This window comes from Tachypleus tridentatus, unplaced genomic scaffold (genome assembly GCF_004210375.1).
Source record: "Tachypleus tridentatus isolate NWPU-2018 unplaced genomic scaffold, ASM421037v1 Hic_cluster_2, whole genome shotgun sequence".
Classification (NCBI taxonomy): domain Eukaryota; kingdom Metazoa; phylum Arthropoda; class Merostomata; order Xiphosura; family Limulidae; genus Tachypleus; species Tachypleus tridentatus.
Genome location: NW_027467782.1, coordinates 28,119,316 through 28,131,597, shown reverse-complemented (window position 1 = coordinate 28,131,597; position 12,282 = coordinate 28,119,316). Strand labels below are relative to the sequence as shown.

General features: G+C 32.0%; 1 long non-coding RNA gene across 4 annotated transcripts in view; it reads right to left on the bottom strand.

The window, feature by feature from the left end:
- Positions 1-1,188: 1,188 nt before the first annotated feature.
- Positions 1,189-12,282, bottom strand: part of LOC143243006 (uncharacterized) — a 29,181-nt gene continuing 18,087 nt past the window's right edge. Inside the window, exons 2-3 of one of the 4 annotated variants that reach the window (XR_013023663.1) lie at positions 2,079-4,760; positions 1,600-1,968 (exon numbers count right to left, since the gene is read on the bottom strand). This is a non-coding gene — a long non-coding RNA (uncharacterized LOC143243006). Of the gene's footprint in view, positions 4,761-12,282 lie in introns of all 4 variants that reach the window. The other 3 variants (XR_013023662.1, XR_013023661.1, XR_013023660.1) reach the window with 3 other exon arrangements.

Below are 12,282 nucleotides of genomic sequence, written 5' to 3'. Positions count from 1 at the left end.
TTATTATTACATGCAATTTTCAGCTGTTCTACACTGGTCTCGTGACTGTTTAAGAGCTTGTCAGTCATCAAAACACTTTGAAGTAGAGTTAAAACAGTACTTGAACACTGATTTTATGAGCCTCTATGGTTCTTTTGTGGTGATTGCCATTAAAAATCTGAGTCACTGTCACACTACTTATAATTTTGTCACCCTGGCATTTCAATCAGACCTTGATATTAACACTTTTCTCTGTCTTTATTATATGTTTTATATTTTACAAATTACTTGAATGTATTCTCAAGACGGCTGGAGGTATTGAAACTTTAATTAAAATAAAGTACAGAACAATGTTTTGACCTTCTCGGCCAAGGTTAACAAAGAGAGTTTGCAACTACACTAGAAATATTATTCTGTACTTTATTTTAACAAAAGTGTTAATACCTATACCAGCTGTCTTGAGAATACATTTTTACTTCAAGTGGGTTTCTCATCATCATGAATTACTTGATATGACCCTTAGATTATCTGTAATAAGAAAGCCTAATGTTACTTGATCACTGAATCAATTTTTAAATAATTTAATAACAAATACTACATTCTGTAAGAATCATTTTACTATAGATAAAACTTTTATTGACATGGAAATAATGCTAGCAGCAAATCTTGTCAATAAAACCACAGTGTTCTCAGGGATGCATTAAACAGATGTCATATTTGACATGTCTGGTTAGTAAAGCTTAACAAATCAGTATTTCATTATGTGTGTGACAGGTTCTTATCCATAAATTGTGGTGATATATATGTCGATGTTAATTGTTATTTCTCATTTCCATGCAAGTGGTCTGAAATAGCTGCAAATGGTATCAACTTTGAATTTCAAAATGGATGCCCTGAACATTAATAGAAAATCTGGCAGTAATTATATTGTAAATCAGTGTGCCATTTGTATAATGTTTAGATATTGTTGCCAAAAATCTAGCCAGAAAAATATCAAACCTAGAATTTGCCACATCAGCAAGAAATTATAAAATTTTGTTTGATATAAAATGAGTTGTTTTCCAGTTAATGTTTCATTCCAATTTTTCAAAATTTACAGTAAAGTAGTTATGGATGTAATCAGTTTGGTTGTGCCTGAATGTGGATTAGGTTGTAGTGAACATTTATTCTATGATAAGTATTAGATAATGATTAGCCAAAATGTATTCAGTTTTATTCTCAGATGAATTTTATAAAAGTTTCATAAATAATACAGCCTTGTTTACAGAACTTGTAGACACCTTGAGCTCCTTTGTTTTCTGTTTTCAACCCTTATTTGCTTAACTTTGTTCTGCTGGCTTTTATTAGAGAACTGGGATCATCCTTTCAGGCATGTTATTTTCCTTTGATTAATGCAGTTTTTTTCCAAATGTAAAGCTGGTTCAGACACACAAATAATTATTTCATAATGTTGAGAAAATCAGAAACTGTAATCATGGACATTCTAAATTAAATATTTCAAACCAGTTTTGAAGTTAAAGTTAACAATAACCATTTCTTTGTTTAGAATTAAGCACAAAGCTACACATTGGGCTATTTTTGTTCTGCCCACCACAGGTATCAAAACCCAGTTTTAGCAGTGTGAGTTCACAGACATACTGCAGTGCCACTGAGGTGCATTAGCAATAGTAAATTGTATCTGAATTTAAATACACACACTTTAGGTTTTCAAGATAATAAAATTATTGCAATCCACATTTACAATGCCTGCATATAGAGTAACTTATCAACTATAGCCTCAACTGCTGGTTCAAACAAAGATATTGCCATTTCTTCTGAGCAGCCTGTGTCTTTTGCCAAGCCACCTGTGACAGGACAAGACTGTAATGCTTGGTCTGTGAATATATTGTGCATCAACAGTATAACAATAGATAAACCACATCCAGCATTTCTCCTGGTGTTAGAAATGGTTCTTATAATATAAACACCAAACCAGGCTATTATTTCCACCTGAAAAGATAATTACAGGAATTTTAAAAACAAAACACTCGTCTCAACTCGAGGCTTTCTTATGCAGATAAGTTTGTTTCAAAATGCATTTGAAAATGAAAAATAATTACCATAGTTTGGTGACAATTGGAAAAGCATATGCTCTGAATAAAAGGAAGGATATTCTGTTATCAGATGACACACACACAAGCTGATCTACAAATACATAGTTATATACAATATTTTATTGTTCACCCACAATATTAGTTTATAATAAGGTTAACAGAATTTTTGGAAGCAACTGGTGCATTATAATAGTTACAAAAAATAGCAGTATTATTTTCAAATTTTTTCAGTTTAATTTATATAACTTTGGTGCACTTTGCATGTGGTCCAATATATTAATTCACTAAAATTGTATATATTAGTTCATTAATTTGATTTTACTACTACATTCCATTTACACATATGTATGTAATTAAGTTACAAAATGCATCACAATACAAATAAATGAATTAGTGGGAAATCTCATTTATTTTATACTATATTATTATGGGAAATCGAACATTGAACAGATAGCCCATTCTATGTCTTTGTGCTGAAAGAAACATTTATTATATATATAAAAAGTAACTTAAAGTATTTGTTATACCATCACCATGATTACATACACGATCTAAAACTCTGTCTGTAAGAATAATAATAAGCTTTGGAAATTAAAATTGTAACAGATAGAAGATATGGAAGCAGGCATAAATGTGACGAGAGAGTTGTATGATTAAATGGACTCATACAGTGTACCAGTTCCACCTGAGGATATTGCTGGATATTCAGTAAGGTTGATTATTATTTGTCTTATAAACCTCAATATGTACTTTTATAAAATGCTGTATTAGCACATTAGTTAAGTTGATGCATTTCTTTTAAGCTAAGTATGCAATTTGATAAGACTCCATACTGATACATTCAGTTAAATACTGATTAACCTTAACCTCAGTATTTATTTTTATGAAGTTTCATGTCAGTATCTTAATGAAATTGTTTCAATTTTCCACTGGGATGTGAATAAATTAATAAAAGACTGTTAGATCTATATCTAAAGAAAATCTGCACTTTGAAGTCTCATGTTTATGGAGGTGTTAGAATATTATCTTTCATTTATAACAGAAATACTTATGAAAAAAAATTGTGTGATATTGGTTTTGATTATCATCAAGCATTAACTGTGATCTAGTTTTTGAAAATAAAGTTTTAATTTATTTACATCTGACTTAAAGGATCTGTGTTGAACGAAGCAATTCCATCAGAGAAGTAGGAGCCTAATACATGAGTCTCTTACATTAATATGCATACCACCATTTCTGAATTCTGACAAAGCTTTGCTTGAGTATTCTTGACTGAAAAGAAAAAGGATAACTTGTATAATTTACGTTTGCTTTGTCTTCAAACTGACTGTGATCTCTTGACATCTGAAATTGTACATAATAATTGAAACTGCATTTTCTAATATATGCCTTTAAGAAAAGGAGAAAATCTTATGTTGATAACCTTAAAACGTTTTTGTCCCAGTGAAGAGAGCATTCATGCGAGAATAGAAATAAGGTTAGAAAGAGCAATGCTGAGTATGTTAAACAAACAAACCAGCCAAAAAGAAGTATGTCACTTGAGCCAGATGGAAGAAAAACTATATCAAAGATAACAGCAAAAGCTCGGAAATGTTGAGAGATAGTAATGAAAAAAGTTACAAGAAGGATAGGCCTAGAGCCCAGTCACTCTTGAGACTTAGTACAAAAAATGCTACAAGACAAATATAAAAAGTTTCAAATAAAAATATTAGGAGGTAGAAATGGGATCACCAATAAAGTAAGGGAACAAATTAGGAATGAATAATATTTCAGTACTTGGTGGTTCTTGACATGGTGCAACATAAAAAAGTTGGCATGGTCATTGTTCTGCTTATTCTTTGTGTTTTACTGTGAACTTTAATCCAACTATAGATATGAGTTGGGTTTTATTAGTAACTAATTCTATCTCAATAAATGTCAAAAAAATTCAAAGGAAAAATTAGGAAGTAGGAATAGAGCACAAAAAGTAAGGAAACAAGGCATCACTTTTAAAATAATTGCTTTTAACACTTTTCTTATGAAAATTAAATAATCATTAATTGTTAAATCACTAAGTTAGTTAAATAACAACTCTTAAACTAAACAATCTTGTATATCCAACGTATTTACTTGATTTTTAATGCTGTGTCCTGTAACAGGAGACTGCCTCATTGGAGCAATAATTATTTTACAATGTAAGAATACTCAATCTGTATGGTAAGTAAAAAGAAACAATCAAAAATAAAAGAAAGCATCATTGAAAACTATATGTTATCCTTTAGAGTAAGATTTGTTATTTCAGGACTGATGTGTGTTTGTAATCTAACTTAGGATGTTGTTCATGTTTTTTTATAGGCTTCAGGTGGTTTGCTCTGTCACTTGCAGAAAACTCTCAAACATGAATCATCAGAAAGACAGACATGTATAACAAATTTGAACTTGTTAAGGATATTGATGAACTTAAGCAAAAGGTGAAAGAGTTAAAAAGAGATGTTGAGATAAGAAGGGTCAGGCATTGTTACAAACTTGTGCATGCTCTACACAGTATGGCTAGTGGTGCACCATAAGCGACAGTCAATTCCTATTACTTTGGTGTAGCCCAAAGGTTAGAAATGAATGCTGTTGACTAGCTGCTTTCTCTCTGGTCTTTCAATTTAAACATTAGAGATAGTTAGTGCAGATCATCATTTTGTGGCTTTGCATGGATATCTGAAATAAAAAAAAACAGGAGAAATAAATTTTACAAATGTTTTTTACTTACTAAGACAAGTCAAAAAGTAAATATTATGTGTACAGAAAGTCTTTTCAATTCTCTTAGTATTATCTTGTGTGAAGGTAAACATCAAAAATATTCTCGAGGTTTGTCAGTTCTATTTGCTTGATAAACAGAAAGTACTAAAACAATATACATAGTTAAACAGATATCAAGCACAAACATTCATCTTTCCATCACAGTAAGGGCTGTTCTCCTCTTACATGTTATGTGACTGCTTTTATACTGTTATATGTCCTTAGTCTAATGAGCATGCTTTGGATGATACAAATGTTATTATTACAATGAACAAAAAATGTCACTTTTTAAAATTTTTTATTGATTAACCCAGAATATGGCATTCAAATTCACACATTCTTCATGTCATATGTTGTAGAACTCAAGATGATTTTAATGTAAAATGTCTGTTTTAATTATTAGGTTTTAAAATGAAATATTATGGCTATAATATCATCAAACACCTTCTTGGTGTTTCTTATGTTATATATCAATCATTTTCATAATATCTCTATCTGTGTCAAAGGGAAAGAGTGGAAGTGTGTGTGTTGGGTGCCTAAAGATAGATTTATGTTTGTATGTGTGATAGTTTTGGAAATGTAAGAGTTACTGACAAAATAAGTTCTTGAAGTATTATAATTTTTGTGGAATGTATGTATTTTAGGAGTCATTTCTTATGGACGTGAACTCTGATCCACAGAAAGTTACAGACTTACTTTCTTCCTTGGCTGTGAGGTTAGAACAGATAACAGGACAGGCGTCCCAATATAAACAATACCAAAGAGATCTTCAGGTTCCAAATTTTAGAGAAGAGAATGCTCACAATTATAGTAAAATGGTAGTAATGAAAATGTTGCATTATAAAAACTTGAATAAAAGTGTCCACACATGAAATTTGAATGTTTTAGTTTCTAGAATCAGACACTTTGATATTTTAATTTCTCAGAGAAACATTAAGCATTACAACATAGCATAAGAAATATCAATCTTACAGTTGTTTGGTGTGTGTGTGAGTTGTGATAGTTCATGTGTGGTTAATCAGCTGCACAAGTATTGGTATTTCTGCTTAGTCCATTGTATCTTAGAATTGAAGCTTTATAGCCTGTATTCTCATATTTATTCATACAATACATTACTATTTTTACAGCATCATTTATCAAATTTGGGTAAACACTCAACAAACCAGCAAATATGATTTTCTTTCTTCTCATCTCCACCATGTTTACATTATTCTTTATTATTGGTGTGTTAATGTTAACTTATTCATAACAAAATGCATATCACCATGAAATCTAAAGTTGGGTATGGTTTACATAAATAGCACAACCACTATTCCATGCTTGTAATGTGTTTCATCATTATTAGCTTTTTATTTGTGCACTGATGTGGCTTAACAGCAATGGTTAGTGTGGAACAAGAGAGGTATAAGAAAATAACAAATAGCAAGAGGTGCAGCATATACCAGGTTATCTGATAAATAATGTCCAAAAATTTAATACAGAAAGTGCATAATCATTTCTGTCTTTGTAGAAGGCTTTAGTGACTAATTATGTAGTAGGACATGTGTAAAAATATTCAAACAAATAAAAGAAACTAACCCAACTCCACTTTTTCAGATCATTAATCAAATAAACACTTATGAAGATGGATGTGTCTGGGGACCACTTTAAATATGTAATGCTTTATGAGTTTGAAAAGGCAGTAGTGAAGCAGAAACTACCCAAAACATTCAAGGTGTTTATAGGAGGTGTTAAAACTTGGAAAATGGGTCCATCATGATTTGACAGAAGCCAACCTTGGAGCAAGAGTGGCTATTTGTACTTTTCTGCACTCTTGTGAATGTAACTTACTTTTTTTGGGGGCAAAATAGTGACTGGAAACGAAAAATGGATATTTTATAAAAATGTTTAGTACTACAGACAATGGCTCAGTACAAATAAAATAGCTAAGGCACACCCGAAATAGGAAAATCTTGTTAAACATTTGGTGGGATATTGTTGATGTGATTCACTTTGAGTTGCTGCCACTCAATGTAGCATTTACACCAGACTTCTATTGTTAACAGTTAGAGCACTTGAATGTTACACTGAAAGAAAAGAGGCCTGCTTTTATCATTTGTAAAGGTGTTGTATTATACCAGAATAATGTAAGGATCACATCTGAAAAGATTGAAGAGCTGGACTGGGAAAAACTTTCACATTCTCTTTATTCTCTAGACCTTGCCCCATCTGATTATAATTTATTTTGATGTTTGCAGAACTTTCTTAATGGAAAACAGCTTAGAACACATGAAGATGTCAAAACTATTCTCTATTACATTATTTTCCTTCAAATCCCAATGATTTTATAGAAGTGGAATTCAGAGCTTGTGAATCATTGGCAGGAAATAATTAATAATAATGGAACATACATTGTTGATGAAATAACAGTAAAAGCATTTGAAATCCTTTCTCTTTTTCTGAACCTAAAATTGGACATGACTTAAGGGATGACCTGATATGTACAGAAACCACATATTTACATCCTATTCAGATGGGCCTGACATTTTACAATCTTACATGAGTTGTACATATATTTGTTAGATACAGATTACAGTCTGCCCAGGAAAAGTTAAAAGTGTGAAAGATTTCTAAGAGCATATTGGACATTTTTAACTGCAAGAATCACAATCATTTGTTTTAACTTATTCTAATTGCATTTTTCTTTTATTTATTTTTTGAAATGAAAACAAAATGACATCTGAAATTATTTTTATCTCTACTGAAATAAAATAGAAAATATCAACATGTGACATGTCACACCCTTTTCTACAAATCTACTCTTAAATTCAAAAGAATAATGTTCAATGTTTTTATTTTATTTATAGAATTGTGTATGATATTTTCTCAGTTATTTGATCGTAATTTCATTGTGTGGCAACAAGACAAGTTGAATATAATGATTGGATTACATTTTATTAAGCTATTATATGATAAAAGTAACGGCTAAGAAATATTTTCAGTCATTTTAATACAGACAATAGAGATTGTCTGAAACTTCTATTAAACTTTTCAAAAAATTAAAATTGTTAGTTGTTTTAAACAATGCACATATGAATGTGTTATAAATAACAAAACATTTACATCAGTTCAGCATATAAAGCTCAAATACCATAACATCACTTGAGATTTGATACTTTTATATATTTTTGGTATTGATGGGATTGGTTTTAGTTTTCTCTGTGTATATTTTGCAATATACTTAGCTGTTAAGGTTCATATATGTGTAATATTTAAATGAAATAATTGTTATTCCAAAACATACTAACCATCAGCTGACAAAACAGCTATTCTTTGACATCAGCTCTGTCTATCTAATCATTGGTTTCATATATTGTTTTATAACCCATTTAAATGCCCTTAGCAATATCTAATTTGCAAATTTCTCCTCCCTCTTCTATGCATTTTCTATCCTGGTACTGTATACAAGTACCTGACTCAGATAATTTAATCACTTATTCTAATGACAACAATGTGTTGCTTATTTCCCCATTGTGGAATGTAATTTTCACACCATCTTGTGGATTTCAGTATAATTATAATTACAAAAAAAGACATATTTGCAGGTATGAATTCCCATGTTACTGTTGCCAGCAAGGTAATTAATCCACCTTTCCATACTCCTCCTTTGTTATATAGCATCTCTTTTCTTTGGTATGCAGTTTTCCATTTTTTATCCACTGAGAAATGGAGACTTTCATTTGTCCTGGGGTGTTTTATTTTAGGGCTTCTGAAGTTGTCTTTTTGTTGATCCTGGAGAGAATATGGATTCTGTTTTCTGACATTTTTCTTCACTATATTGACTTTTGAAGTCTGATTTGGATCCTAATCCTTTTTTTTCTATTCCTCATTTAGGTATGTGATTTTGTGTGGGGCTTTTGCTTGTCTTCTTTTAGTCTACTCCCATCTTGTTGATGAAGGTATTTATTTTCTTCTCCTTCTTGATATTTCTGGTTCAGGCTGGAAGCTTTAATATTGTATTATGTAATGAGATAGATTAACCTTGTTTTCTCCTTTTCTGTTTGCTTGCCTTGGTTTTCCACTTATTGATGGAATTTCTCGTTTTTTGGCTGCTGACGTTTTGATGTCATAAATTGGAGTAATTGACATATATGTAAAACTTTCTCTTCTCCCCATAGGACTTTTCTTTCTAAGCCTGTGGCAAGTATGGAAAGGGGGTACATCTATCTCAGCAATTCTTTTACCATCTCTTTCTCACAACTCCAATTGATTGTAAACTGAAAATTTGTTTTGGTCTATCAAACCTGAAAGTGTTTTGTGATTCACTTTTTCTCCTTTTGTGGTAATCTTCTTGACTGTGTTTCCATTGGGATCCTTCAGTTTCTCTTGAATTTCCCAATTTCTTCAGAAGTGGATTCCCAAGTATCCATTTTGCATATTTTGGTCCATACAGTTGAGGTATCTTCTGAATTACATATCAACAGATTCAGCACATGTTTTTGCTGGCTCTTTCATTAATACAGTGGTGAACTTTTTACAGGCCAATATTCAGACTTCTTCCACTGCTTTTCTCTCATGTTCTTTACATGCTTGGGAGTTTTTCCTTACCCCATGACTGTTTTTAACATCTGCTGGATTATAAGGAGGAAGGGGGTATATTTGTACACTCTTGTATCTTTATTTTCCAGGGTCCCCTATATATTGATTTCACTGGTTTCTACTTTGTGAAGAGTGTTGCCAAGACAAGTGTGCTTCTCTCAGTCCATTTCAACACTAGCAGCTGATTTGGTAAATCTTACTACTGATTTTGACAGGATCTGTAGAAATGATGTGTTCAATAAGACCATCTAAGTGCTTTCTAGATGATATTACTATATTATCATGGACTGCTATTCATGAACTATCCTGAATAAAGCTAAAGGTGATTCTGCCAGTCATTGGATTGAATAAATCGGGGTTGGTTTTTCTTTAAAAATTTAGGGAAATTGGCCCACCTATTGCACAGTTCCTCAGGACTCCCATCTTGCATTTCCCTACCCTCAGATTTTACTAATGGAGCTAGGGAGTCATTACCATACACAGTGTCCCTGTGGTATTGGACAGAGGCTTTTCCTCCAGAGTGTTAGAGAAGAGAGCAAAGTTAGGGGCACTCGTACTTTGGTCCCTGGATGTTTTTCTCATATGTCATTTAGAGTAGGACCAATCTCTGTGAGAGCCTACTCATAATTTCAGTTCATAGTTGACATGAAGCTATCTGGTTGAGGGGGTGCATAGACCATTTTTTTTATCAATGTCAGTTTTTTTATTATCTATGGAAGGAAATCCACTTTCTCCTCGTAATTCCAAATGTGAAATACTCTGACCTTAGGTCCTTAATTGAGCACAGGTTCCACATTCTCTACATAATTCTTGGGGCAAGCCAAATACTCATTATCCATTTGGTTAGGGAGAGAGAATGAGTATTTGTAATTCCATACTGGATGATTTCACCTGGACTAGTTCAGGTGAAAGTTTGTTCACTTCAGTGTTGCTTACTTTTTTGTTGTAGTTTTGTTGGTGCAAAACACGTCATTCTACAGTTACAGGTTGGGATTAAATCAAAAGTATATATATCTATGACATTGCAGTCCTATAGCCATTAATGCCAACGTGGGATATAGGGACCAAGGCCCCTTAATTCCAACCCTGAGTTGTTGCAGCTTTGATTGTCTGGTTGAGATTGGCTTGTAATAATTACTCATGTACTATTCCACCTTTGATATAGGAACTAAGTTTTGGGTGAAGAGCATACCTGTTCTGTATGTAGTGTGGTTCTCCCATTTGTGTACCACTTTTATCTTCATACACCACTGTTCAGTGCAGACACTTTCTGTATGGATCATGCTCACACAGTTCCCTCTACTTTCTGAGGGTGGGATTCTTGCTATATTGTCAGCTAATGGTAAATATGTTTTGGAAGTTAACATTTTCCATTCAGGAAAATGTATTTTCAATAATACTCATCTTCACCGACTTCTACCCTGCTTCCCCACTGAGAGCCAGTGTCAGTCTTGATAAAGTGATTACACTATCTAAGTCAGATACTTATATATATAGTACCAGGATAGAGGACACATTGACAATGGTGGAGAAATTTGCAAATTAGATGTTACCAGGGGCATTTACCTGCATTACAAAAGACTGAAGCATGTGAGACTAGTGCTTAAAAGTGCTTGGACAAGCCGATGGCAAAGAATGACTAAATTGTCAGTGGCAGTAACTATTACTGAAAATACATTTTAGTTCACAAAATGTTAAGTGACTATGAGAACAAAATATCAGTTCCCTAGTCTTATCTTTCTCACTTTTAAATATGAAAATGCACCAACAGTGTGAATTCATTTTACAATCTTAAATATGCTCAATAAGATCTTTGAACATCAGAGGTGCTATCCTAGTAACACTTTCCAATAATTCAATGTCCTTTATGAGGTAAGGAGCCCAAAATTGAATACTACTCCAAATGTGGCCAAACAAATGAACAATAAAATGACATTATAACTTTTTTGAAACTTTCACTCACTATTTTTGTAGATGCAGTCTGTAATCCTATTTGCCCTGCCACTGATTAGCAACAGCATATTGTGATGTTAAGTAATCGATTAGCCAGAACACAAAGAAAATAGAAGATTTTGTGAGAATGCAGACTAAAACAAATGCTTTTTTTAGCTAAAGGTGAACAAATGAATGATTAGGTGATGGTATACAGTCTGATGGTAGGACTATTGTGTTGTGATTTATTTGCTTGAATGAGTGTTGTTCCACTTGTTGTTTTTCTAGGGTTTCAATGTTTTAGGCTGATTCCCTTCATTAGGCAGTAAAGAATATGTTGCAGTATAATATATATGAATAATATATATACATACCGTATTTTATATTGTGTCATATTAACCTATCAATAATTATTAACATATCACTTAACAGTTCGTGTGTAATCTAACCAGAAAACCTAATTATCATAGTTTTTCAGTGTGTGCTATTTAAGGTACTTTTAAAACAGTTCACAACTATTTACAGCTGTTCCAGTTTTGATGTATGTGTTGAAAGTTTTAACATCTAACTTCAAGTCTCTTCATCAAATACATTTAATGTTTTGTACTGCTGTTTTGTATAAGATGAAATATGGAATATAAAAAAAAACTGGAGAATAAAACATTGGAAAATATCCAGAATAATAAGTTTTCATTAATCAGTGATGAATCACCAACCAATAACGATAAAAATTGTTGGATGTTTTACTTGATTATCTTGCCCATAAAGCTAAATATTTAAGTGAAACAATGAACCATTGAGTGTGATAAAAGCTGATATTGAGTCCTTGTATAATGAAAGTGTTAAGCTATGGGAAAAGCAAAGATTTATGCACATGGTAGAACATAACATTATTTATAGGACTAAAGAATGTATTAAAGACAAGGTTATA